The sequence below is a fragment of the Lynx canadensis genome, chromosome C1 (genome assembly GCF_007474595.2).
Source record: "Lynx canadensis isolate LIC74 chromosome C1, mLynCan4.pri.v2, whole genome shotgun sequence".
NCBI lineage: Eukaryota > Metazoa > Chordata > Mammalia > Carnivora > Felidae > Lynx > Lynx canadensis.
Genome location: NC_044310.1, coordinates 175,325,513 through 175,353,264, shown reverse-complemented (window position 1 = coordinate 175,353,264; position 27,752 = coordinate 175,325,513).

The following is a 27,752-nucleotide window of genomic DNA, read 5'->3' as shown; positions in this document are numbered from 1 at the left end:
ATGATGACTTTAAATGCAAAGTAACTGTAAATGCTAGTAACTAAAAATTAAGAGAGTATGTTAGTGATGTACTCAATGAGTTTTAAGGCATAATACGGTTAAGTGTCTGATGTTCACCATAGCAAAGTTCAAAGTAAAGGCAGTTAAGCTACCATGTGCTCATGTGGTATGAACCTGAAAGACCCAAAGGAAGTCATATAGGTATAGATAATTGTGTCTTAATTGTTTTATTTCAAAGTGGATTTACTTTCTCCCAGATAGACACTTATTCTCAATAGAGAAGAGTAATACTGTATTTTCTCTTTTTGTTTTCATTGCAAAACAAAGAGGAAAGCATGGTGACAAAAGCACTTCTGCTTCCATTGGGTTCGAGAATGGCTCCTCTGGAGCAAGTGTTAGTGACAAAGCCGGAAGTGAATTCTGAAGGCCACTGCCAATCATCTGTTAGGAGTTTGCTCTAGGGCTTAGCTAGAGGCTATCTATCCCCGCCAGAAGTTTACCTTTAAACCTTAAACTGGGGAACATAAGATTACTTACATTTCTTTTTATGTCAAAATTTATGGTGGAAGAAAACAGTGAGCTCAATGAAATGTATCATTAAATACGAGGATTTTTTTCCTACTCATATAATTGAATTTTCACATTGAGTAAAAGGGCAGAAATAAACTCTCAAATTAGTTTTGCTATGTGGAAAAAAATGGAACTTCTTTCAATTTGTGTTACAAATGGGTCTTTTTCTTTTAATTCTCCTTTCATGGAGACATCCAAATTCCTGTTTATCCCCCAATCTGCCTCCCCCTCCCCCAGACAAACTGGTAGCTCCTATGGCTTTAACTAGCTCTTCCGTACATACTGTTGCCTCCTGCATCTTTCCCAGGCTCCCACCTAGGCTGGTGCCCAGAAAACCTCCTGAACTGTAGAAAGAAATCTTACTGGGGCACCTGGGTGGCTCAGTCAGTTAAGCTTCTGACTCTTGGTTTCCACTGGGTTGTGATCTTTCAGACCATGAATCTGAGCCCCTCACTAAGAGTGCAGAGCCTGCTTGGGATTCTCTCTCTCCCTCTCTCTCTGCCCATCCCACCCTCTCTCTCTCTTTCTCTCAAAATAAATAAATAAACTGAAAAAAAAGAAATTAATCTCACTGCACAACTCAGAATATCTTAGGGACAACTCAGACTCATTATATCCAGAACTGAACTCTAAACCATACTTCTAAAAATAAAAGTAAAAGCTATCTCCTCTGTTCTGCATTTTCACAACCTACTCCCCTAAGCTGGAAATCAGGATCCTTTTCTGCAGTATACCACTCTCTACCCTACATCCAATTAGTAACCAATACATGCCATTGCTGTCACCGACATTTATCTTTTGTGCATGGAACAATCACCACTGCCAGTATTTAATTTTACACCTAAACCACTATTATAATCTCGACCCCTCTTTATCCTCCACTTATACCCAATCTATAGACTACTGTCAGAATGAAATTTCTTCAGTATAAAGAAGCTGATTTTATCTCTTACTTCTAAAAATACTGCTCTCTACTTCCGACTTCACTAAAGTCAAAGCTCTAAGCGTCAAATACAAGACCCCTCATGACCTCACTTCTTTGTTTCACTCCCATCTCTCCCAGGTTCTCCTGTTCCTCTGTCCTACACAAACAGCATATATATATATATATATATATCAACATTACAAATATAACCAATTGCATCACTAAAAGAACTTTGCTCTTTTGTACCCCCAGGCCCCACAAATGCCAGTTCATCTACCTGGAATGCGCTTTCCAGTTTTCCTCCAGTTTTATTGGGCTGGTGAATGTCTATTTAGCTTTCACATTAAGATTAACTATCACCTCCACTAAATAATCACCCCTGATCCCTGAAAGACAGTTAATTATCAACCCTTCCCTGTGCTATCATGGTAGCTTATATATATTTACTTCTTGCATTTTTGCTGTGACTATTTGTTTACATTGCAGACTTCTTCACTAGACTTGGAAAAATGTGACGGCAGAAATCACTTGTTATTCATATATGATTTCTCAGCACTTAGCTACTCTGCTTAAACGGTTTTGCACAAATGGTGATATGAGAATATATCCATTATGTTTTGAAAGACCAGGGTTTCTTTCAGGTACATTCATGTGAATTTGACCATTTCTCTGACACCTTAAGGACAGTAATATTGACAGAGGATGGGATGATAGTGAGATTTTTAAACACAAAGTTATAGCTTGATGATCATTTACTTAATTTAGTAAGTCCCTGAATTACAGAATTTCTCACACCCCATCACAAGCATGTTTTCATTTTAGGCTCAAGCAATCATCTGACATTGAAGGGATCGAGATGCTTGTTTTACTGATGAAGATGCTAATCATTAGAGACGTTAAGTAATTTCACTAGTTACACACTTGGAAAACGTAGAAAACAAGACTTAAACCCATATCCTCTGGCTCCAAGTCCAGAGTTCTTTCTTCTCACATCATCAACTGTGCAAATAAGTTTCAGAAGTACATTTTTGGTATTGGATATATGGAGTCTATAATAATCTCTGGTCAGATGCTGAAACGGAGTGAGAAGTATAACAGATTTCTTGAAAGGTAACATCTGAGATCAGAGGGAGAAGGATTAGGCAGGGAGTTTCAGACCATCATGCATTTATGACAAATACTTAGCCAACCCAAAGGGGGAGCTCTGGAGCAAAAATTGCGTGTCAGATAAATCTCACTGCAGAAATTGCCAGGCCCTGCTAGCTTCATTGTGCTTGGACATTGGCTGGGGCCGCTCTTGGCTTTGGCTCAAAAGTTGAGACAAATCCTCAAGATGCTAACAGCTGTACAGATGTCAGCTAACTGCCCTCCTTGCAACTGGATGGCAAGGTCTTTCTTGAGGGTGCTGTGACAGTAACTTCTATTCACAAGTAAAGGATGGAGCTATGTAACAGTTCAACAGTTCTTGGAAACGATGGAGCAACAGACAAGCAATCAATATTCAGGTTAACACAGATCGTCTCAAGAAACATTTGCTATTGTAGATTGCAGGAAAGAAGTTGATGCTGAAGGGTATGGAAGTTTTACATGTTTTAGAGTCTTGTCAGTAAAACTGTGCCCAATCAGAAATTCACACAAACTGTGTAACTTTATAAATTTGTCTTCCTTCTCTAAGAAAATAGGGTGGTACTGTTCAATGATTATGTTCGAACAATCTTCAGAATACAAAACAAAGAACACAAAACAAAACAAACAAACAAAAAACCCAACCATTTCCTTATGAGTCACATCGTTCTATTTTAGTGCCTTGTAAGCAAGTTTGTACATGAAACATGACAATGGAAAACAGCTGGACTCAAAACTTTATAAATGAGAATTTTCGTGAGTAATTTAGCAGTTTATAGAATATGAAAGATGGCTTAGAAAATTTTTTTTTCAAAAGGGGCCAGACTCCTGAAAAGCAAATCTAATTTGAACATCAAGAGAACTTAAAACATAAAAATGCTGCATACTGTTCCAAAGATTTCTATGTGGAGTCATATAATCAAGTATTGGGTAAATCAAACAGTAGGCTTGTGATTAGAAGAAATTATGTTTAAAAATCATTGCTAAAGAACTAGACCCATTTTCAGCTGTTTCTCAATTTCCACCCTGAGTATATTATAGAAACGATTATGAATATTTTGCTAGAGTGAAATAAGAGTAGCAATGTTATCACATCTGTTGGGGGGGTGTCTCAACCCTATATCTTACGTCAGCCTCTTTCTTGTTCTGCTTATTCAAGTCTGTAATGTTTAGACTATCTTATGTCAGCAGTTATGTATACTTTACTTTCTAACATGACTGGTCAGTCACCTAATTTTAGGTTCTAGGTTGAAAAACTTTCTGTTCCCCAAGATTTAGATGATGAAAACCTTCTATTACCATAAAAACTTTCTCTCCTTCCAGAAGTATCTCAGTTCTCTTTGGGCTTCGATAACAAAATACCAAGACTGGGTAACTTATAAACAACAGAAATTTAGTTCTTACAGTTCTGGAGGCTGACTGTCTGCTATCAGTGTGATAGCGGGGTCAAATGAGGACCCTCTTCTGGGTTGCAAACTTCTGTGTTGTATCCTCACATGCAGAAGGCATGAGGGAGCATGATGGGACCTTTTTCATATGGCACGAATCCCAGTCATGAGAGTTCCACCCTCATGACCTAATTGCCTCCCAAAGCCACCCCCCTCTTCTAATACCATAGGGCATTAGGTTTTCAGCATATGGATTTTGGAAGGACACAAACATTCAGATCAGAGCAGCAAGTTTGCAAGATCTTCTCTTTTTCATTGGTCTCCTGAAGTTGTACAATAATGTAGCTTTGTGGTTATTCTTCATTCATTGTGTATGGAATGATGCTGGCCTCTTCAAATTTATGTCTCTAGGAATGGAGGTGTTGAATGTGTTAATGGTGTTCTTCCTTCTGTTCTCTTTTACCTAAACTCCTGTTTTTCAGATGTTGTACCTGTGAACCTGTACCTGTGAACATGTTCTTAGTTTTTTCCTCTTATTTTTTATCATTTTATAATTTTCCTCTACTTTCTGGGAGATGTTCTCAGTTTAATCTTCTAACCTTCTTACAGAGTTATTTTTCTATTAGTAACATCCATGAACTTCTTTTTTGTTCTTCATATTACAATGCTGGAGAGCATTTTGTTCTTGTTTTATAGATGTATCACTTTTATCTAAAAATACAAAGATAAGGGGTACTTGGATAGTTCAGTCAGTGAAACTATGATTCTTGATTTCAGCACAGGTCGTGAACTCATGGTTATGAGATCGAGCCCCACATCAGGCTCCATACTGAAGCCTGCTTGGGATTCTCTCTCTTCCACTATCTCTGCCCCTCCCCCACTCATCCTGCTCATTCTCTCGCTCTCTCTCTCTCAAAATAAATAAATAAACTTAAATAAATAAACAAAAGTACAAAGATAACATTTATATTTTACAGACTTTTATCTAAAAGATAAGAAGATTATTTATAGAAAATTATCTTCTCTTTCCATAGACTACCAAATGTTTATTAGATAGTACTATCACCATTCTGCCTATTAACTGCTTCAGGTGAAGAGAGATTATGAACTGTCACCATACATAGGAGGAATTCACTTATGGTAGAGAAGTAGCAACCAAGTTTTTTCACGGCCACAAAGCTTTGTTTCAAGTCAATGAGGAGAAAATTGTACCTATGTTTTGTCTCTCCTTTTATGTCTTTTTAAGGTTTTAATTTGCCATGAAGTAAAGCCCAGTCAGACATTAAAAACCATTCCAAACAACTCCCCTTATATTTTAAATGGTATCTCCTCTCATAATCTGCAATTAGCTTGCCTGGAAGTCATTAGTTTGAAGATGTGACCTCGTTATGATATTTCAGTGCAAAGTTCAAGTGCGGCTTTTTCAGGGGGTGGTCACTAGATGCCATTTGAAAGAGAAGTATTGCTCTATGAATTCTATCACAATACGTGGATAGATTTGTATTTGTAACAGCTTATCAGAGTTCTAAAACAATAAGAAATCGTTATAAGTAAAGTTTATGGCCTAGACTGTGAGTAGAAAGAAATGTAGACTCTTTACCCTAAGTCTGTTCAAAGCAAGCTGGAGTATCCTTCTAGCTAGGTTTTTACAGATATAATACAAATTTTAAAATAAAAAGAGATAGCACTTTCTGATATTGATTTAGCTAACATTTTTCTCATCTAAAATTTATATTATCGTACATGAAGGAAAATATTCCCTATTTCTCTTTTTTCCTTTTTCCCTCTCTTAATGTTGTTTTGACGTATTATATTAGATATGTTCTCAACATGAAAGTAAGTGGTTTTCATTTCTCAATTAAAATTGATGGCTCCTGTTGTTTTGCACCTGAGATAACAAACAGACGGGAAATAGTTGAAATTTCGCCTTAACCTTTGTTTGTGTTCCGGCCACAGATTGCATATTGTTTCTATCCCCTCTCATGCTGATTCTTTCTTCTCAGGTATAGAATTAGAAAGTCTCTTTCAGTAGAGTTTTTATTTTTGATGTTTATAAGTATATTCAGAGCATGTGGTAAAGAAGGTAGCAACCCTGTAAGAAACCAGAGAGAGTTTTTCCTGATAATCCTATCGACCTTCCAGATTCATTCTGCTAATAAATTTGCACAACACCGAAAAGAAAAATAAATCCATTAGCATAAATATTCCAAAAGGTATTTGTTATCTGATTAAGTTCTAAAATTAAAATGTAGCCAAGAATTAATTATTCATGAGTCATTAAATTCCAGAAAAATACATTTTAGATTAGGAAGCAGCTACTGTGTATTTCAAGAGTGATTTGGTTTTTACATTGTTAATTTTCAATTATTAAATCAATGTATTCTCAACATAAAAATTGGTACAGGTGTAAATTCCCAAAATGCAATTAACATGGAGAACAAATTAGGCATAATCCATTAGATTCCTATAAACATTTTGTAATATTTACCTAATCTGAGGACTAATTGAAGCCTTGCTTTTGGTAACTTTTATAATCTGCCTTAATCCCTTAGTAGTATCTATAGATGGACATTTACTCATGTCAAGAAAAATCTTAGAGTGGTTTCATAATTCTATATGTAGATTATGATTTATTTCATCATTCTATTATTTTTAGACATTTGGGGTTGTATTGTCATAGTGTTTGCTGTTATGAATACCACTATTATGCGATATTTGCATGTAACTGTTTACAGTCATACTTTTTTAAATGTTTTTATGTGTTAAGTGTTTTTATGTTTTAAATGTTTTATGTTTTAAATGTATTTATACTTTTTAAAATACTTTACATCATACTTTTTTAAATGTCTATTTCTTTTTGAGAGCGTGAGCAAGGGAGGGACAGAAAGAGAGAGGGAGACAGAGGATCATAAGCGGGTTCTGTGCTGACAGCAGGGAACCTGATATGGGCTCAAACTCATAAACCGTGAGATCATGACCTGAGTCAAAGTCATTGGGTACTTAACCAACTGAGCCACCCAGGTGTCCCCTGGTCACATTTTTATATGGGCTCATTTAATCCTTGTAACAACCCTGTGGCTATAATTATCCTTAGTTTGCAGATGAGCAACTGGAGCACAGAGAGGTTAAGGTCATATACCCAGTAAGTGGCAGTAATAAGATTCGCACTCAGGCAGTCTTTCTCTGGAGTCTGTCTCTTCACCACTGTGTCATACCGTGCATGCTGCCTACAGTTTTGGTATTATTGCCAGAATATCTTTTTCCTGAGGATAAATTCTTAGAAGTCAAATTTTTGGAACACATTTTAAGAAAGATCATTTTTTAAAAGAATTGATTATACTGGAAAAATTTTTTCCATAACATAGTTCCAGTGTTCCAACTTATTAGAAAGCAATAAGGATTGCTTTTCTAACCCCACTCTTAAAACAAGAATTCTCACTTTAAAATAGCCCAAGCTTGAAAGTCGAAGGTGTTGCGTCATTATTTTTATCTTCAATTTCCAGGTTCTATAAAGTTTATAAAATGTTTAATGATTATTCTCTTATTTAATGATTATTCTCTTATTATTCAAACACTTTCTATTCATGTCCTAGGTTCTTAATTAGCAAATATATACTTTCTTTATGATATGCTAAGAAAACCCATTTCTTGTCATGTTTGTGATAATTTTTCCTGAATTTTTTTGGTCATATTAAATCTGATGTTTATAATTTCAGTTTTACTTTTTGGCAAAAGATATTTTTTGCAAGTAACTTTTCGGCTAATTGAAAATAAGGTATATTCTATAGTGTTTGAAGATGTGCCCATAAAGCTACTTTCTGAATCATATGTACACTTTTCAAAGTCTAAAAGATGTATCCTCTCACTACTAGCATGTTTCTGAAAAATACTTATATATAGTCTTTTACTTGCTAATTATTTAATTTAAAAAAGTCTTGATTTCCAAGAATGTGAGAAGGGTAAGGTTTTTTTTTTAATCACCTAAATTCTAATGATTAGAAACATTCATGTTTGATCAACGTTATTCAGATAACTCTCTAGCAAGAAAAATAGATTTAGTTTAGAGATGTGCTCTAGGGTTAATAAAATTCAAGTGTTAATAATTTTGCTTTTTGAATATAAGCACAAAATTGCCATAAAACTGGTAGAATGTCTAAAATTCAGGCAATAGTTTCTTTACAAAAAGTGATATTATTTCTTATTATATCCCTTTGAAGATTAAAAAAAGATAATGAAAACGTGAAGTTATTGGAGATTTCTTTCTTTCTTTCTTTCTTTCTTTCTTTCTTTCTTTCTTTCTTTCTTTCTTTCATTTTTATTTGTTTATTTTTTTAAGTAGGCTTCACACCCAGCAGGAAGCCCAATGCAGGGCTTGAACTCATGCCCCTGAGTTCAAGACCTGAGCTAAGATCAAGAGTTGGACAGTTAACCAACGGAGCCACCCAGGCATCCCTGGAGTTTTACTTAAACAACAAATGAGGGGCGCCTGGGTGGCTCAGTCGGTTGAGCATCCGACTTCAGCCCAGGTCACGATCTCGTGGTCCGTGAGTTCGAGCCCCGCATCGGGCTCTGGGCTGATGGCTCAGAACCTGGAGCCTGCTTCTGATTCTGTGTCTCCCTCTCTCTCTGACCCTCCCCCGTTCATGCTCTGTCTCTCTCTGTCTCAAAAATAAATAAACGTAAAAAAAAATTTTTTTTTAAATAAAAAAAAAATAAACAACAAATGATTTTTCATGCTTTTTTACAACTTGTTCATTTGAAAAATGTGAAACTCACATATAGGATCCAAGAACAGTAAAATGAAGACCCCCTATGCCCTTCACATAGATTATTAGAGTTAATAATCCCTACAACTTCTCTTTCCACCCCTTCAAAGTACTTTCTATAGTCTTCACATCTTGATATTGGTTGTCATGGAATAATTTTGTTTGTCTGGCATCAAATTTGCTGAAGTTCTTTGCTTCTTGCTGAAGCAAATTTGCTGAAGTTCTTTGACCTTTGTAGTCATCTATCTGTTGCTGTTATACTTAATGACATTTAAGAAAAAATCTAGGGTTATATTATTTTTCTCTCAAAATTTTTGGACATTATATACTGGTTGGAATGCACTGCCTCTGTTATACGAAGCTGTTCCTTTTCTGTCTGATGCCAATTATTAGTGACATTAAACCCTCAAGATAATGTCTAATGTTTATTGTTCTCTGTAAATCTTCCCTGCTAAATAGTATGCTTTATAAGTCTACAGATTCCAGTCTTTTTTAATTCAAAATGCTCTCCTCTTATATATTCAAATAGATTTTGTGTTTGATACATTCTCTTCTGAAAACCACTAGTCATGTGTGGCCCAGATGTCCTTTGTTACCATACTTTTAATTTTTTATAAACTTTTTTAATTAGCTGCCATTTTTCTTTTGTTATGAGCTTTGGCTCAAATCTATCCACACATTTCTGACATTCTTTTCAGTCATTTTTATTCACTCTTTTTTCTTCTATATTACCTTTAGTATTTTTAATTTCCTTCCACTTCTTCCCCATGGTCTTTTCTCAAAATGTTCATTTGTACTGATCTACAGTCTTCTTCTGAGGTCTTAAAACTTCTATCTCTCATTCCTTTGCTTCTTTAGAAAGATAATATTAGCTTTCATTATTTTGAGAATTTAAAAGAAATTTATAATACCTTTCTATATTTTGATGGAAAGATTATTTTTGAAGAGCACAATATTTATCTTTTTATTATGTGCCTATTCCTTTGTATTGATAGTTTTTATGTATAGGAACTTTATTGGTTTATTTTCAATTAAAACTCACCTTTGGTTGGGCATTGGCTTTCAGCAAACTACAGTAGAAAGAGATGCAGTTGGATATGGAACAGAGAGCACTTATTTCCTGGAACACACACCCTCTTCTATTTTCTTTGTATCTGACCACATTCTTTATTCTAGAGGCATAACTACCCTCAAGTTTTGTCCAAGAGACTCATGGGCCTCACAGCAATTGCTATTCAGGCTCAGGTCCTGGGTCTTGTGGTCTGGCTCTTCTCCTTCTTTTACTCTATTTCACTCCTTATAGTTTTCTTGAGCTAGGAAACCAAATCCTAAATAAAATAAATTACTTATCAGCTGATTATTCTTAGCCTCCCTGCCTAGTCATTTGAACTGGGCTTCTTTCTGGACATTCCACATAAAACCTGTGATCAACACTGAACTGGATCTAAACTCTGGTGGTTTATGCCTTTCATGAAGGCGATACTTTTGGAGAGTATGCACTTTGCTAAAGTCTAAAGACAACGAATGTCAACTCGCAGCATGTTCCTTGTCTTAGTCCAGGATTTACAGCTTTGGCAAGTATGCCCCGTGTTTTGTGGTTTGAGGTTATGGCCGTCTTTTTATATCACTAATGAGGTATTCCCCCACTCTTTTCTTTTATTATTACTTTTTGTTGTTTTCAATGAGCTTTAAAGTAGGAGAAGCAAGTAAGGTTTTCTTTTTCCTCTCAGTTTTAACATGCTTTGTTCTATTGTAACCTACATTTAAGCAATTTTTTTTCGTCATGCTCAGACCTTTAATCAATATTGTGTTAGTGGTGTCCTATTGAATGAGGCTTGCTTTGATTTCTCTACTTTTTTTTTCTTATTTCAAGGCTTTATTTAAATTCTAGTTAGTTAACAAATAAGGTAATATTTGTTTTAGAAGTAGAATTTAGTGATTCATCACTTGCATACAACCCCCAGTGCTCCTCACAAATGCCCTCCTTAATACCCATCATCCAATTAGCCCATCCCCCATCCACCTCCCCTCCATCAACTCTCAGTTTGTTCTCTAAAGTTGAGTCTCTCACGGTTTGCTTCCCTCTCTTTTTTTTTCCCCTTCTGCTATGTTCATCTGTTTTGGTTCTTAAGTTCCACATATAAGTGACATTACATGTGATTTGTCTTTCTCTGACTGGCTTATCTACTGACATTTTATTATTGAATCTCCTATTTTTACAAGTCACTCATGTCTTTCTTAACGCTTTTTTGTTCTACTTTGTTTCTGATTTTATCAATTACAGATTTCTGTCAAGCAGCATTTTAGATACCTCCTCTTTAATATTGAGAGTAGAGCAGATGCTTACTTTCTCTCTTCTTTCCCTTCCCAATTCTCAGTATAAATACTTTAAGTTATATTAGTTTAGTTAATTTAATTAGGCATTTTGGATCTAGATTATCATTGGTATTTTACTTATTAAAAAAATTTTTTAACATTTATTCACTTTTTGAGAGAAAGAGCGAGAGTGGGGGAGGGGCAAAGAGAGAGGGAGACACAGAATTCCAAGCAGGCTCCAGGCTCTCAGCTGTCAGCACCAAGCTCAACAGGGGGTTCCAACCCTGGGATCATGATCTGAGCCAAAGTCTGATGCTTAACTGACTAAGCCACCCAGGCACCCCTAAATTAACATTGGTATTTTAAAAAATAATATTTAAGTATTAAGGTTTTTTAATGTGTTCATATTTAAAATATCTATAATTATTATGATGTTATTAGTAATTATATAAATATAAATTATAGTGATTATAAATAATTTTTTCTTTTGTTTAACTCAATTTAGTGCTATCCTTCAATTTTTAATTTTAATATTTTTCCTTTGTTGTACTATTTATTAATTTTATCATTATTCTTATTTTTTTAATTATATATTCAAATGATTTTTTGTCTTTCTGTTGCTTTCACTTATGAGAGAAAATCTGTCAAGATATTCATGCCTTCAGTGACAACTTTGCCTACACACTGTTAAATGGTACTCTATTCTGTTTTCCTAATTTGTGTGACACAGTCTAAGTCTACCTAGTCTCTGCAAGTAATCAGCCAGTTGTGTGGTGTGTGTGTGTGTGTGTGTGTGTGTGTGTATTGTTTTGTTTTGATAATGAAAGAACATTCTTTTTGCCCTTGCATTTCAAAAATATTGATATGTGTTATTCCTAAACTAGTTTCCTTTGCCATCATATTTTTTGCTGAGGTGGTTTCTTTTATATTATAGTGGCATTTTCCCACTACTCCCATTGCTCAGTTTTCTGATACTTCTGATACTAAGGCTGTGAGAGTACAGGAAATATATAATTTACGAGCACAGTTTGCCATCAGATTTTGCCTTGATTCCATCTTGTCCATAGTGCTTTCTTCATGCAAACTATGCATCCCAAAAAACATCGCACTGTTGCTAGAGCAATCCTACTTCTTTTCAGATCATTTTTGAGGTTGGGGCTCTATTTCCAGAAAGAATTCTCAAGGCCTATGGTTTCTATGCAAATAAACTACTTATTTATTTCCACTAGCCTCCAACTAAAATGCGGCACTTGCGTTGGTTATAAACATGGCTTTAGACACAGAGCAGTAATAGTGTAACTATGACCTTACCACCAATAGAAATTAGAGATATATTCCTATGATATTTCAGTTGAACATATTTCAAAATAAAATGTATTCTGAACACTATTTAGAAACTATAGTAGGCAATAAACTTTCTACTAAAAATTTTGTATTATATATTATTCTATGAATTTAAAATCCATCATTCTGAGACATCGTCTATTGTCTTCCTTAGAAGGTCCCTTGGTAATCTAAGGTAAGTTAGGTAAAGATTTCCTGACAGAGAAAGAGAAGGTAAATAGAGATCCAAGTAGCAGAGAGCAATGGTTATGAACTGAGTATCCAGGGAGGCTGAGATTCATCTCAGCTTAGTACTTTTTATAACTTCCTATCTGCGCAAAATATAAAATTGGGTAGACTGTGTTTTTTCTTAATTCCTATAGATTCAGTTTTTAATTTTTCTGTAAAACCCCTTTGTTCTTGTGGATTCCAGTCTTTCCCATGTCACTAATGCAATTGGGAAGAAAATGGTGGTTCCGTATCTAAAGATGTTAACATGATACCGTTTGAGTTAGGAATCATGGTCATGTTTCCAAAGTAGAGAAATTTTTATAGCTTAATGATGGTATATTTTTGTGATGAGTTGTTTTTAGGTTTAGAAAAGACCTTTTCCAGATAGAGAACAGATTCATATTTGCACCTATTTTCTTCTAGCCCTTTTATATTTTCAGTTTTATGTTTTCTGGGTTATTTTTATTCTTATTTTACACTTACTGGTTAAGAAATTTAGTACTTATTTTGGAGTATAATGCGAGCTGATAATCTAAAAGTACATTTTTTTGTTATGTAGCCAAAATTTACCTGAACAATATACCTTTTCTCTATTAATTTATGATTAATCACATCACTTATGTTCACTGATATAGTCCAAGTGCATAGAACAGTGTGGAGCATAGTAAGATCTCAAAAATGTGTGAATTAATTAATAATATCTTCTCTCAAAAAAGAACTTTGGTTTGGTAGTGAATCTACTCACTGTTAAGGATTTGCCTGGTTTTTTTGTGAGAGCACTTGCAAAAAGAGGCTAGAAAGTAAGGTAAGAATCTCACATCTGCTACGTGCCGGTTGGATTCTTCAGGAAGCTGATGCCGAGACAGGTGCAAAAGTGCAAGAGCTTTATTAGGGGCCATGCTTGGGAAAGGATCAGGAGCAGGTGGGAGGACCTTCAGGCCATTATATGGGTCTAAAACCTGTGAAAGGAGAGGAGTAAGGAAGGAAGATTGGGGGGGAAGAGGCTCAGACTTTGGGAAGCTCTGTGGGAGCATCGGCCATCCAAATGGGGAACTCCAGGGCAAAGACTGTGCAGAAACGGCCAGACCCCAGTACTCCCACCATACTCTGACTTGCATTGTCTGTGCACTTTCTGGGAAAAACATGACTTGAGCTTGAAATCTCAAGATCATGAGAGTATTGACTTCACAGCTGGAGACCCTGAACTAACTCTACTCCTCATGACAATTTCTATCTTGAAGGGAGATCTGGGTGATACATCTTTGTGAATATCTACCACAGACACCATTGAAAAGTCAAGAGAAAATGAAAGGCAAAGAGACCCTATACAAGTAATCCTCCTTTCTCAGGCAATAGATAGAACAACTGTGAAATAACGGTGCCTGGGTGGCTCAGTTGGGACCTCACAGTTCATGAATCCGAGCCGCGCATCAGGCTCTGCAATGACAGCTCAGAGCCTGGAGCCTGCTCCAGATTCTGTGTCTCCCTCTTTCTCTCTGCACCTCCCCTGCTTGCGCTCTCTCTCAAAAATAAATAAATAAACATTTTTTTAAAGAACAATTATGAAATAAAGGGGCTCAGTAATCATTAACACTAGAGACCATGTTGATATACAGGAAATCCTGTTATTACATTAAAATATCAACTCACCTTATTTAAGTTTATACCCCAGTTTACATAGCTTTAGTTTCCATACATGAAACCAACAAATAGCCTTAGAACTGAGAAAGCTGCAGTTTTATAGAGTGCATGTCAGCCAATTTTTTATTTAAAGTAATGATGGTCTGGGGCACCTGGGTGGCTAAGGTTAAGCGTCCAACTTCAGCTCAGGTCATGATCTCTGATTCGTGAGTTCGAGTCCCACACTGGGCTCATTGTTAGCCTGTCAGTGCAGAGCCCACTTTGGAACCTCTGTCCCCCCCTCTCTCTGACCCTTCCCAGCTTATTCTCTCTCTCAAAAAATAAATAAAAATCATTAAAATTTTAAAAAAAATAAAGTAATAGTGGTTTATGCAGTGCCTGAGTGACTCATTTGGTTAAACACTAGACTCTTCCTTTCAGCTCAGGTCATCATCTCACAATTTGTGAGTTCAAGCCCTGCATCAGGCTCCGCGCCAACAGTGCAGAGCCTGCTTGGGATTCTCTCTCTCCCACTCTCTCTGCCCTTCCTTTACTCTCTCTCTCTCTCTCTCTCTCAAAATAAATAAACTTAATTTTTTTTAAATAAAGTAATAGTGGTTTAAAATAAAAACATGGGAAATGAATAGATAAAATTATGTTTAGGGCCAATACAGTATTCTTAAGAGGGACACCCCTTATCCTAGTTACTAATAGACAGAGACATGTCCACACATGCAGGCACACACAGAATATCTATAGAAAAGAGAGCACAGCTTCGACTGTGTGTTTATTGTATGTTTATTTGGAGAAAGTGAGATTTCACCCAAATTTTGATGTATGGATGGATTGCACTTTTAGTAGTCAAAGAAATAATTTTATCTTTTAGTATTCTATTTCCTTCTCAAAATGATTATTTTACATGTTTTTTATCATTACATAATAATTAAATGAGTTGTTGATCAAACAAAAGCTTTCTCACATATTTTGTCAATATCACTACATGGCTATTCTGTATTTTTATATACTATGAAGATCTCTAATATTCATTTCATATTTATTTTAAAAAATAAACTATCCTCGGGTGCTGGAGTGACTCAGTCAAACAGCAGACATTTGATTTTTGGCTGAGGTCATGATCTCACAGTTTGTGAAATCGAGCTCCGTGTTGGGTTCCGTGCTGACAGTGCTGAGCCTGTTTGGGATTCTCTCTCTCTCTCTCTGCCTTCCCCCCTGCACAAAAAATAAATAAATAAACTTAAAGAAAAATAAGCCATCCTCTTAATACTTCATAAAAGTGGAAGCAAAATTCTCTAAATGAAGACAACTCCATCAAAGAGAAGCTCTGGAGTGTTCTCTGTAGTGAATAGTTTCCACCATAGGCAATAGTCGGGTCCTCACAGCTCTATTCTACAAACAACACATATATCCTCTGCTTTCCATGAATTCTTCAAGTTGTGCTTGTACTGTGCTAACATTTGTTGACTTCAAACAAATGGATTCACAGTAAATGATAAGATCCAAGTATTAACTCTCATTCATTATGTTCTGCATCGTATCTTCCTTCTATTATGAGAAATAGAAAAAAATACAATAATTAAAAGCACGGTCTTTGAAGTTGGATAGGAATGTGGATATGTGTCATGACACTTGCAAACTGGGTAACCTGGTCAAATTATTTGACCCTACTTGGACTTGTTTTTCTCTTCTGTAAAATGGAGACATAAACGCACTTACATTGTAGCTTTGCTGTGAGGAATAAATTACATCATAAATGTAAAATCCTTACAATGCTGTCTGAAAATGCAACATACTCAACAAATATTAGCTATTATTATCTTTTAAATTGAAAGTAGTTAAGAAAATCCTGTGACTTTTTTAGTATTTGCCTTGGGGTTTTACTTTGGTTTATAATGTAAGCCAATCATGGCCATCCATTCTCCTTGTCAAAAACTGGTTAAAGCTTAAGTAAATTACCATCCTCTGAGAGGTGAAACTATGATCCCATTCAGACTAATAAAACACGAATGGAAATTCACTAAGTTCCATTAAGTAAAAAATCTTTCCTTCATTTGAAAGAAAGGTATTATTACTACCCTGGATATCATGGTAAATGAATGTAAGCTGTGGAACTCTGCCAGCCGTATTACTACCAGCCTGAAGATAAGAACAACACACACCAAGAAGCAGAGCCCAGAGAATCAGAGAGAAATTGAGTCCATTGAATTAAGCCAGCCCCCAAGCACATCATACCTCTCAACTTCCAAATATAGGATCGGATTGATTTTTGTATTATAATCAGCTTCTTTTAGCATCAGTTCTCTATTATTTGCCACCGCAGGAAAACTACCGAAGATTTTCTCCTGAAATATACATGTACAGAATGTGTGAATGTGTGTGTATACTTGTTATGATGCCTGTATTGGCAACAAACAGAAAATAGAAAACAGTTTTGAACAACAAAAAAAAGGTGTTATCAGGGCACCTGGGTGGCTAAGTCAGTTAAGCATCCGACTTCAGCTCAAGTCATGATCTCACAGTTGGTGAGTTTGAGCCCCCTGTCAGGCTCTGTGCTGACAGCTCAGAGCCTAGAGCTACTTTGGGTCTGTGTCTCCTTCTCTCTCTGCCTCCTCCTCTCTCTCTCTCTCTCTCTCTGTGTGTCTCTCTCCTCTCAAAATAAATAATGAATATTAATTTTTTTTAATGTGTTAACTTACATAACTGAACAAGCCTACAGCTAAGTCAGTAATCTGTTGTCACTCTGTAAGTGCTCTGTTCTCTTGGCTTTTTCCTCCTCCATGTGTCACCTTCATTGTCACTTATAGCAACTAGGGGGGTGTGGAAATTTCAGACGTCTTATTCACACACAATAATGAATGGAAGAACATGACTAATCTTTCACTGACTCTGTCTTAATATCAAGCAAATATCCCTCAAAGAAGCCAATTTTAACTTCCTTAGGTGTTTTCATAGGCCCAAAGGAAAAATTAAGGGAAGTGCCACATGGCGATTAACTTAAACCTCAGTGGCCAAATGCTTGCACATAAGGATGGAGATTGGAATCATCTTTTGTCCAAATCCAACCAACCAATTAAGAAACTGGGGCCAGATTCCTTCCAAGCACAATGGATCCCCACCTAGTTGAGGGTTCATTACCTGAAAGTAAATCATGTCTTCATTAGAAAGGGTAAATAAATAGGTAATCAATAGAGCTGACTACAGTGTGTCTATTATTCTTTTATCTATGATTTTCCCTAAAATTTCAAAGAATTTTGAATTAGACATCTCGTGGAGTCTAACCAATGAAGACAGTCCTCTTGTCATGGAAAGGAGTAGGTAATTCCTACTATTCAACTTCTGAGACATTAAACAGAACGCTGCTTATCACTATATCTTCATAAATCCCGTAATACATTCACTCAGACAGTAGTAATGCAAGTAATTTCTAACACTGCTTCCTACGCTAATCACTCTTCTGGGCAACACATATTAACCCATTTAATCTCCACAATCACCTATTACTTAGGTGTTATTATCATCTCCAACACAGATGAGTTAAATAGGGCATAGAGAAGTTAAGTGGCTCGCCCAATTTCATACTTAGGAGTAATTGAGTCAGGATTTAAATCCAGGTGGTCTGGCTTCAGGAAGCAATGATCTTCGCCATTGTGTATTATGCAACTTTGTATCCCTAGCCCTTAAAATTCAATTTGATCATCTTTTCCCCTTCTTTCCCTGGGTTCTGCCCATCAGAGTTTTTAACTGTGATCCGATACATTCCTGGATACATGTACTGCACACACGGGGCATTTGAACAGAGGAAGAAGGTAAATAAAGGAAATATTTGATTATATCTTGACTTATGACTTTAACAGAGTCTTGAGTTTGAATCACACTGGATCATGATTCAGGCAAAATATGGTTTTCTACTGGGAAATTATGGCATATTATGAGCTGCAGCAACACACCCCTGTGTCTAACACCTGGTTGCATATTTTTCTCTTTTGGTGGTCTAATAAAGCAAATAACCAAGGGAATTTTCGATTTTTATGTTTTTCATAACCAAGAAAGCCCTGGGTCATTTAAACAGAAATTGGAAAAGTACATGAGAATTAATTTATGCCTTTATCTTAGCTGCTTTTAATTTTATTATTGATTTAGCAAATGATATCCTTGCAAGTTAGATAGAAAGTAAGGGCCTAGGATTAATTTGAACTGTCAAATGCCTTATAAATGACAATTTTCACAGACACAAAAATGTTCATTTTAATGAACATTCAAGGCACTAACCATCTTAAAATCACAATGCCAATTAAGACCTGCTTACTTGATAGTTACAAACATTGGATGCAAACACCTCAAATATAAAAATATGATAATAAAAGATAACAAATTTGATGTAAAAAAAACCCAGAAAGATGAAATCCAATGCCCAAATTGTCAGCAAGATATGAATCTATCAAAATCTTGGCATCATATTTCTAGGACAGTTTGATCAGAATAATTATAATTAATGGCACGACAGAATGGCTTCATCATCAAAGAGTTTGGCCACAGATCCTGAGGTGGTATTAGTTATGATTCAACTCTTCTGAACAATGCACATTTAGGGAAATACTTATCACCAGATATGCAACCAGCTGCCTGATTTGTGCACTTTTTATTCATTCAGTGAAATGTATTAAATGCTTACTGTGTTCCAGGCATAGGAATACGCAGCACTGAAGAAAACAGAACACTGTCATAACATCATGGAAGAGGAGAATGTTTTGAAGAAACATTGAAACATAATCCAGCTGTAGAATGGAGCCAGTGACTGCAGAAACAAACCATTGGTAGAAAAAGTAATCTGGCTGGGATAATTTCCTTTGAAAGGGATTTTGAGAAGCACATGAGTCTGAGTCAGAGCTACAGAAATAATCCATCTAAGACAAAACCATAGCCACACATCAAAAGATATATTTATATGTCTGAACATTAGTTTTTCACTATCCCAATTGCTGTAAGAAATTGCAATCTTACTTCTCCTTTCTACCCTTTCAAACAACCCTTCACTGATAACTGTTTACCAGCAAGGCCATTGATGTAAGTACAGGAATTTGATATTTAAATACCAAACATAAAGATAGAGATAAATACATAAATGATTCTTGGTCAACAAGAGTTAAGAAGCCATCATTTATTTACCACTCTACATCTAAATTACTAGGCTCAGGCCCTGGTAGAATTATCTACCCCAACAATGACAGAGTGACTCAGATTTTTCATGTAGCCCCATAAATTAGCATGTTTTTCTGGGAGAATGACTAACAATTTTTGCTAGCCATTTAATTGTATAGTATAAGTGAAGGAGCCAGGGAGTTTTAATATTATCATCCAAATACTGTTGGGTTGACCTTTCCAAGCTAAAATACAGAGACCTTCATCCATATCTCAGACTTATTTATTCCTTAAAAGTTTTAATTTTTCTATTCCTTTGTTAACTAGAGATTGAGGAATCCACACAATTTTGGAAAATGTCTTATCTGAAGATGCCATGAATATAAAAACAAGCAAACAAACAAACATGAGAATGTTCCCTCTCCTGAGTAAATGTGTCCTTATTGTAACAATTGAGAAAGAGTAACCTGTACGCTTCTTTTTGTACTTAAAGATCCATACTGATGGATCTTGTCCATCAGTATGCCTCCCACATTGGCACAGATTTCTCAAATTCTGGTTAGAGGTCTTATCAAGAGACAGATTGCAGAGAAAGCCTATGTCACTTACCTACATGGTCAACATAGTCCTTAATCGATAAATGTAAGTGAATACTTAAATATCACCAAATATTTAGGACAAGATCAAGCAAGAAAAAGAAGTTGATTAAAAAATAAAGATAGGGGCGCCTGGGTGGCGCAGTCGGTTAAGCGTCCGACTTCAGCCAGGTCATGATCTCGCAGTCTGTGAGTTCGAGCCCCGCGTCAGGCTCTGGGCTGATGGCTCAGAGCCTGGAGCCTGTTTCCGATTCTGTGTCTCCCTCTCTCTCTGCCCCTCCCCCGTTCATGCTCTGTCTCTCTCTGTCCCAAAAATAAATAAACGTTGAAAAAAAAAATTTAAAAAAAAAAAATAAAGATAATTTAAGAAGTTTTTAAAAATTTTAATATAAATCCATATCCATCATAGAATCAAAGGACTGTAACATCGATAAAACAAGACTTGACGGCTGTACACTGGAACAATGAAGAATACAAAAGTGAGCACTGTACTCTGAAATTAATTACATTGCTTAAAACTAGATAGAAGAATAAACACTGTTGCAGACTAAATGAGTCATATGAAAGATAAATTCAAAGAAATATCCTGGAGCATATGACAAAATGACTTAAGACCAATGAAGAATTCCAGAGAGAGACTACAAGAATGGAGAAGGGTGAATTTTAAGGAAATTATAGAGGATCACTTGTATAACGTCATGAGTATTTCTTCTCTGCCTGTCATAGCGCTCTACATTTATGCCTTTTTAAACACAGGATTTGCAGGTGACTTACTATAGTGAATTATCTGCTTGTAGGAGGGGGGGTGATGGGTATTGAGGAGGGCACCTTTTGGGATGAGCACTGGGTGTTGTATGGAAACCAATTTGACAATAAATTTCATATATTGAAAAATAAATAAATAAATAAATAAATAAAACACACACAAAAAAATTATCTGCTTGTAGAAGTAATGAATACCACTTGAACAGAAGCTTTAAATTATTTTATTAGTAGTAGTAGTAGTATTAGTATTAGTATTATCATCCATCTGGCATGAGACCTGCAATGGTCTAGATAAGGGAGACAAGGGCTGTTTCTTAGCCTAGGTCTAGGTATGAAAACCAGAGGGACTTACCACTTCACAAAATATTGTACCACTGACTGATATTCCAGAATCCAGCATCAGATTTCTCATCATTTCTGCCATATGCAATGTGAGAAAATAAGTATTTTCACAGCACTGTGTTGTGAGGGATTTGGTGGGCTTTTATTGCTGCAGGCATAACTGTGTGTTTCCTGATTGATACAGGAATTATTACCAGAGCAGAAAACCTTAAGTGTATGTCACAGGCCTCATGAGGAGCCAATAGACAGAAAAATATTGAGATTAGAGGAACTGTGATGTTTGATAATGGTGGTAATACATTTTTAAAGACGATCATATACTGACCTGAGCTTGTGCCTCTAGCCCACAGGGAAACAGTATTGGTCGCCTGCTGTGATGCCGCTGGCTGCATATAACAAGCTTCTACAAGACAGAGACAAGTCAGAAGTGAATTGACTTCATGGCAAGTAAAATTTAAGGGGGGGACAGAAAGTAAAAAATCTTTGGGCTCTTGTTTAGTTGAGATGTTAATAAGTAAATTACTCTAAAATGTAAGAGGAGAATATCATATATTAGTGTGTATATGTATATACATACACACACATATATTAATGTATATGTGTGTCTATCTATATATGGATACTCACAATTCATATATGTAAGCTGCTTCTTAGCAGAAGTCATAAAAGAAATGAGTGCCATCTTTTACCACAGGTATATTTCCTTTTGGTAATTAAGTTTATAAACTAAGTTAAAAACTCTAAGACAGACTGAGAGAAACATTTTCACCATGTAAAAAAAGACAAAAAATTAACGTTTATTTTTATATAAATTGCTGCTACAAATTGATACCCCCCAAAAAATAATTAAATAGAAAAGGAGGCTCGGTAAAGAGCAGGCAATTCACAAAAGAAAAAATGATCACTTGTCAAAAAATGTATTAAAAGGTATGCAACGCAAGAATTTAGTAGCAAGATAAATATGCTGAAATCCCATAAAAAATAATTTTATAACACCTAGTTTTTCTTGAACTGTAGGAAAAGGCATTTTCACATTCAGTTTTGAGGGGAGTAAAAATTTCCACCCTTTAAAAGAATACTTTGGCAATTTCTATCATTTTAAATTGTGTATACTGTGATGTTATTTCTCAATATATATTCTTCAGAAATTTTTTAAGTGTAAATACATGATATGAAAATTAAGGGCACTAATATTTGTAACAAGAAAAGATGGTGACAATCAGAATGGAATTGTTACATAAATTACAATATATTTTTATCGAATGACACAATGAAGCAGTTTTTAAAAAATGGCATTACTCAGCAGGGTTACCTAAGGATACATATTAGTTAATTCTCATAATAACAATCCTGGTGTATATCTAGACAAATAACACAAATCAAAATATAAAAATGATAGAAAATTATAGTATTTAATCATAACACTTTGCAACTAAAAATCTCTAGAATGAAATATCTGTTATAAAAGAGTTAAATGTTTTTCTTTAATGAAAATACAATTCTTTAGGATTGTTTCAGGGCTTTATTTTACTCAATTTGAGAATTTTTTCTGTGATATTTTAGAATTTAATAGCTTTTAGTAAATTCTACTTTTGGTGATAGCAAAGTTAAATATACCACAAAAGTTAAAGAACCACAAAAGTGCATGCAAATGTATGATGTCAATTACTACTATATATGTCTTATAACAATGTCCCATGACTCAACGTAGACTGTAAAAAATAACATAATAATTTTTCTTTTTCTGCTCATAATCAACTTCAGTTGCAAAATTTTAAGCAGTTGCCATAGTTCATTTCTATACTATCCAGAATACTGAAGTGGCCATTATATGGCTTTCTAAGACCAAGATCATGGATGGGCTGATGTTGAGAACCATAGTAGAAGTTAGTTTTCTTTCTTTTTCTTAGTATTTTTTGTGTTAAAAAGTTTGGCAGCAATATCCAAAGACTCCACTATTGGTTTGATGCCAAAAATATTTTAATAAATAATATTGTTTTTCTAAGAAGTTCTTTATACTCTCTATGCTTTCCATTATGTACATGGAATTATGTACATGGAATTATGTACATGGAATCTTGATTATTACATTATTTTGCTATAAATTATTTTTATTCAATTTACCTTAATTGGTACTCATAAACTACACATAAACATAGGTAATTAAAAATATTTTTAATATTATCAACAATTGATAACAGTGCTTTGCTTTGCATTCCTCCTCCAATTAAGTTTTTAGTTGCTCAATGGCATGAATTCCCAAGATTACTATATTACTTTGAAAATACAGTTGTTTCAACAAATAGTGTTTGGAAAATTAGACAGTGACATTCAGAAAAATGAACCTGGACCACTTTCTTACACCATACACAAAAAATAAATTCAAAATGGATGAAAGACCTAAATATGAGACAGAAAACCATCAAAATCCTAGAGGAGAACATAGGCAGCAACCATTTTGACCTCACCCGGAGCAACCTCTTACTTGACATGTTGCCAAAGGCAAGGGAAATAAAAGCAAAGATGAACTATTGGGACTTCATCAAGATAAAAAGCTTCTACACCTCAAAGGAAACAATCAACAAAACTAAAAGTCAGCCTACAGAATGGAAGAAGATAACCGCAAATGACATATCTGATAAAAGGTTAGTATCCAAAATCTATAAGGAACATAGCAAACTCAACACCCAAAAAACAAACAACCCAGTTAAGAAATGGGCAGAAGACATGAACAGACACTTCTCCAAAGAAGACATCCAGATGGCTAACAGACACATGAAAAGATGCTCAACATTACTGATTATCAGGGAAATACAAATCAAAATCATCATGAAATACCACCTCACACCTGTCAAATGGCTAAAATTAACAACACAAGAAACAACAGATGTTGGCAAGGATGCGGAGAAAAGGGAACCCTTTTACACTGTTGGTGGGAATGCAAACTGGTGCAGTCACTGGGGAGAACAGTATGACAGTTCCTTAAAAGACTAAAAACAGAATTACCCTATGATCCAGCAATTGTACTACCAGGTGTTTACCCAAAGGATCCAAAAATACAGATTCAAAGGGGTTACATGCACTGCAATGTTTACAGCAGCATTATCAACAATAGCCAAACTATGGAGACATCCCAAATGTCCATTGACTGATGAATGGCTAAAGGAGATGTGGTATATGTACATGCAAGGGAATATTACTCACCCATCAAAAAGAATGAAATCTTGCCATTTGCAACAACGTGGTTGGAGCTAGAATGTATTATGCTAAGCAAAATAAGTCAATCAGAGAAAGACAAATACCAAAGAATTTGACTTAAATGTAGAATTTAAGAAACAAAATGTATGAACATATGAGAAACTGGGGGGGGAGGGGGAGAAGAGAAGGAAACAAACCACAAGAGATTCTTAATGATAGAGAACAAACTGAAGGGTGATGGAAGGAGGTGAGTGGTAGATGGGTGATGGGTACTAAGGAGGACACTTGTTGTGATGACCACTGGGTGTTGTATGTAGGTGATGAATCACTGAATTCTAAATTTTCTCACATATTTTTTTATGCTAAAACATTTGCCTCTATTTTACCCGTATTGTGATTGTTATTTTATTTCAGGAATTTTTGCTATTACTATGAGATTTTAATTCATACCCTTCAAGAATTTTAACCATAAATGTACAGGTTTAAAAATAGTCACAAGGGATCGAGTTAATCCCTTGGATTTATGACATGAAAAGAATGTGAACGAATGGTGTGGTACCCATTGAAACTTCTCCAAGATTTTCACCCACTTATTCCAAAAAGGGCATTACTAGCATTGAGACACTAAACAAATCAAATACTTGAAATACTCTGAAGACATTTTTTTTTCTAAAAACACATCTATGCACGTTTTCAATTTATTTCTAAATTTTTTTTTTCAACGTTTATTTATTTTTGGGACAGAGAGAGACAGAGCATGAACGGGGGAGGGGCAGAGAGAGAGGGAGACACAGAATCGGAAACAGGCTCCAGGCTCTGAGCCATCAGCCCAGAGCCTGACGCGGGGCTCGAACCCACGGACCGCGAGATCGTGACCTGGCTGAAGTCGGACGCTTAACCGACTGCGCCACCCAGGCGCCCCTTTTTCAATTTATTTCTAAACTGACATTAGAAATTAAAACACATAGAACTACTTAAGACTGGCAAGTCTGTTCTGTAGTAAGATGTGTCATGCATAATAAAAAAGTCATTTTTATGCTATATTAAGGAAATGTACCTTTTCTTAACTAATTATACATATAAATGACTTCTTAACATAGGTTTGGCAGCAAATGCTATTAATTAACAAATAATTCCCATTAGGACACATATGGGTAGAATTGTTTACAATGGACATTTGTGACAAGATATATTAAATGCATTACTATTAATAGTAAAATTATATTAATTTAATGGTGGGAATCATGCTGAGAAGGTTTATGAATATAATGTGGTTAAAAACAAGATGCAGGGGCACCTGGGTGGCGCAGTCGGTTAAGCGTCCGACTTCAGCCAGGTCACGATCTCGCGGTCCGGGAGTTCGAGCCCCGTGTCAGGCTCTGGGCTGATGGCTCAGAGCCTGGAGCCTGTTTCCGATTCTGTGTCTCCCTCTCTCTCTGCCCCTCCCCCGTTCATGCTCTGTCTCTCTCTGTCCCAAAAATAAATAAACGTTGAAAAAAAAAAATTAAAAAAAAAAAAAAAAAAAAAAACAACAAGATGCATACAGAATTTGGTATCCAATGGAGCCTGAAGTTAGGTTCAACTAAACTGACATGCTAAAAGATATTGGACTTAATTTTGAATGCAGGGAAACCATTCTAGCTTTTAAAATTATCAGAGATTTGGGAGATTTTCCTGTAGTGGTTGGATTTTCCATTAGAAAATAGTTGGTTTGACAATTACAATAGTGAAAGGACTAATAGATGAGCTTGGATGGATAAATAGATGGTTGATGTTCAGAGAGGTAATTTCATGCTCAGAGAGAAAAAGAGAAGGGGCGCCTGGGTGGCTCAGTCAGTTAAGCCTCTGACTTCGGCTCAGGTCATGATCTCACAGCTTGTGAGTTCAAGCCCCATGTGGGGCTCTGTGCTGACAGCTTAGAGCCTGGAGCCTGCTTTGGATTCTGTGTCTCCCTCTCTCTGTTCCTCTTCCACTTGTGCTCTGTCTCTCTCTTTCAAAAATAAACATTAAAAAAAAAAAGAAGAATATTTAAGGAGCAATAAAATACTATATATATAATAAATAAATATTTCACATATATTAATTTTTTTAATGTTTATTTATTTTTGAGACAGAGAGAGACAGAGCATGAACGGGGAAGGGTCAGAGAGAGAGGGAGACACAGAATCTGAAGCAGGCTCCAGGTTCTGAGCTGTCAGCACAGAGCTCGACACGGGGCTCGAACTCACGGACCGTGATATCATGACCTGAGCCAAGGTCAGACGCTTAACTGACTGAGCCACCCAGGCGCCCCTCACGTATATTATGTGTTACACATATACACACATGCTTAAAGGTAGCTCTTGGTAAATGTGAGATGCCTAAATAGTAGAAAATCCCATAATTTATTAATATGTAAGCAATAGTTTTTGAAATCCCATGTTGCAATTTATTTCTTCATTATTAAGTGAACATTAATTGAACACCTACTATGTGCCAGGCTTTGCTAGAAGTGGTGAATAAAGTAGACATGTTTTTGCCCTTATGGGATTATACTGAGAAATACAGATAATAAGGAGGTATACAAATAAATAAATGTAAAACTCCAAGTTTTGATAAGTGCTATGATGAAATATAATGTTTGAATATTATTGAATATAATATGAATTACAAGATGAGTGAAAATTTTTTCTTTACATGAGTTATTAGGGAAGACTACTTTGGAAAATTAATGTTTGAGCTTTGGTAGATAATGAGAGACCAGATATAACAACATGAAGAATATTTGAAATAGAGCAAATTCCATATGTAAAGATCATAAAGAAGTTATAAGTGCAGCATATTTTAGGAATTCAAAGAAATTTAGTATAGCTAAGACTGTTGAGAAAAATTACTGGCATTACATGGAGTAGAAACAATAATATGGAAAACATATGCTTTCTAGGCCATGGAAACTAGATTTAATTACATTCTAAATTCAGTGAGTGAATATAACTTTTCTGCACCTCAGTTTATTTATTTGTAAAGTGTCATAAAGTTTTCATAAGGGTTAAATTAGTTAGAATATGTAAACTTAAAATAGCACGCAAAGGAATTGCTCTAAAATTATTAACAATTATCTTTTTTGACTGGCGTGAGGTGATATCTGAGTGTGGTTTTGAGTTCTATTTCCCTGATAAGGAGCGACGTTGAACATCTTTTCATGTGCCTGTTGGCCATCCGGATGTCTTCTTTAGAGAAGTGTCTATTCATGTTTTCTGCCCATTATTTCACTGGGTTATTTGTTTTTCGGGTGTGGAGTTTGGTGAGCTCTTTATAGATTTTGGATACTAGCCCTTTGTCTGATATGTCATTTGCAAATATCTTTTCCCATTCCGTTGGTTGCCTGGAGAGGATGTGGAGAAACGGGAACCCTCTTGCACTGTTGGTGGGAATGCAAATTGGTGCAGCC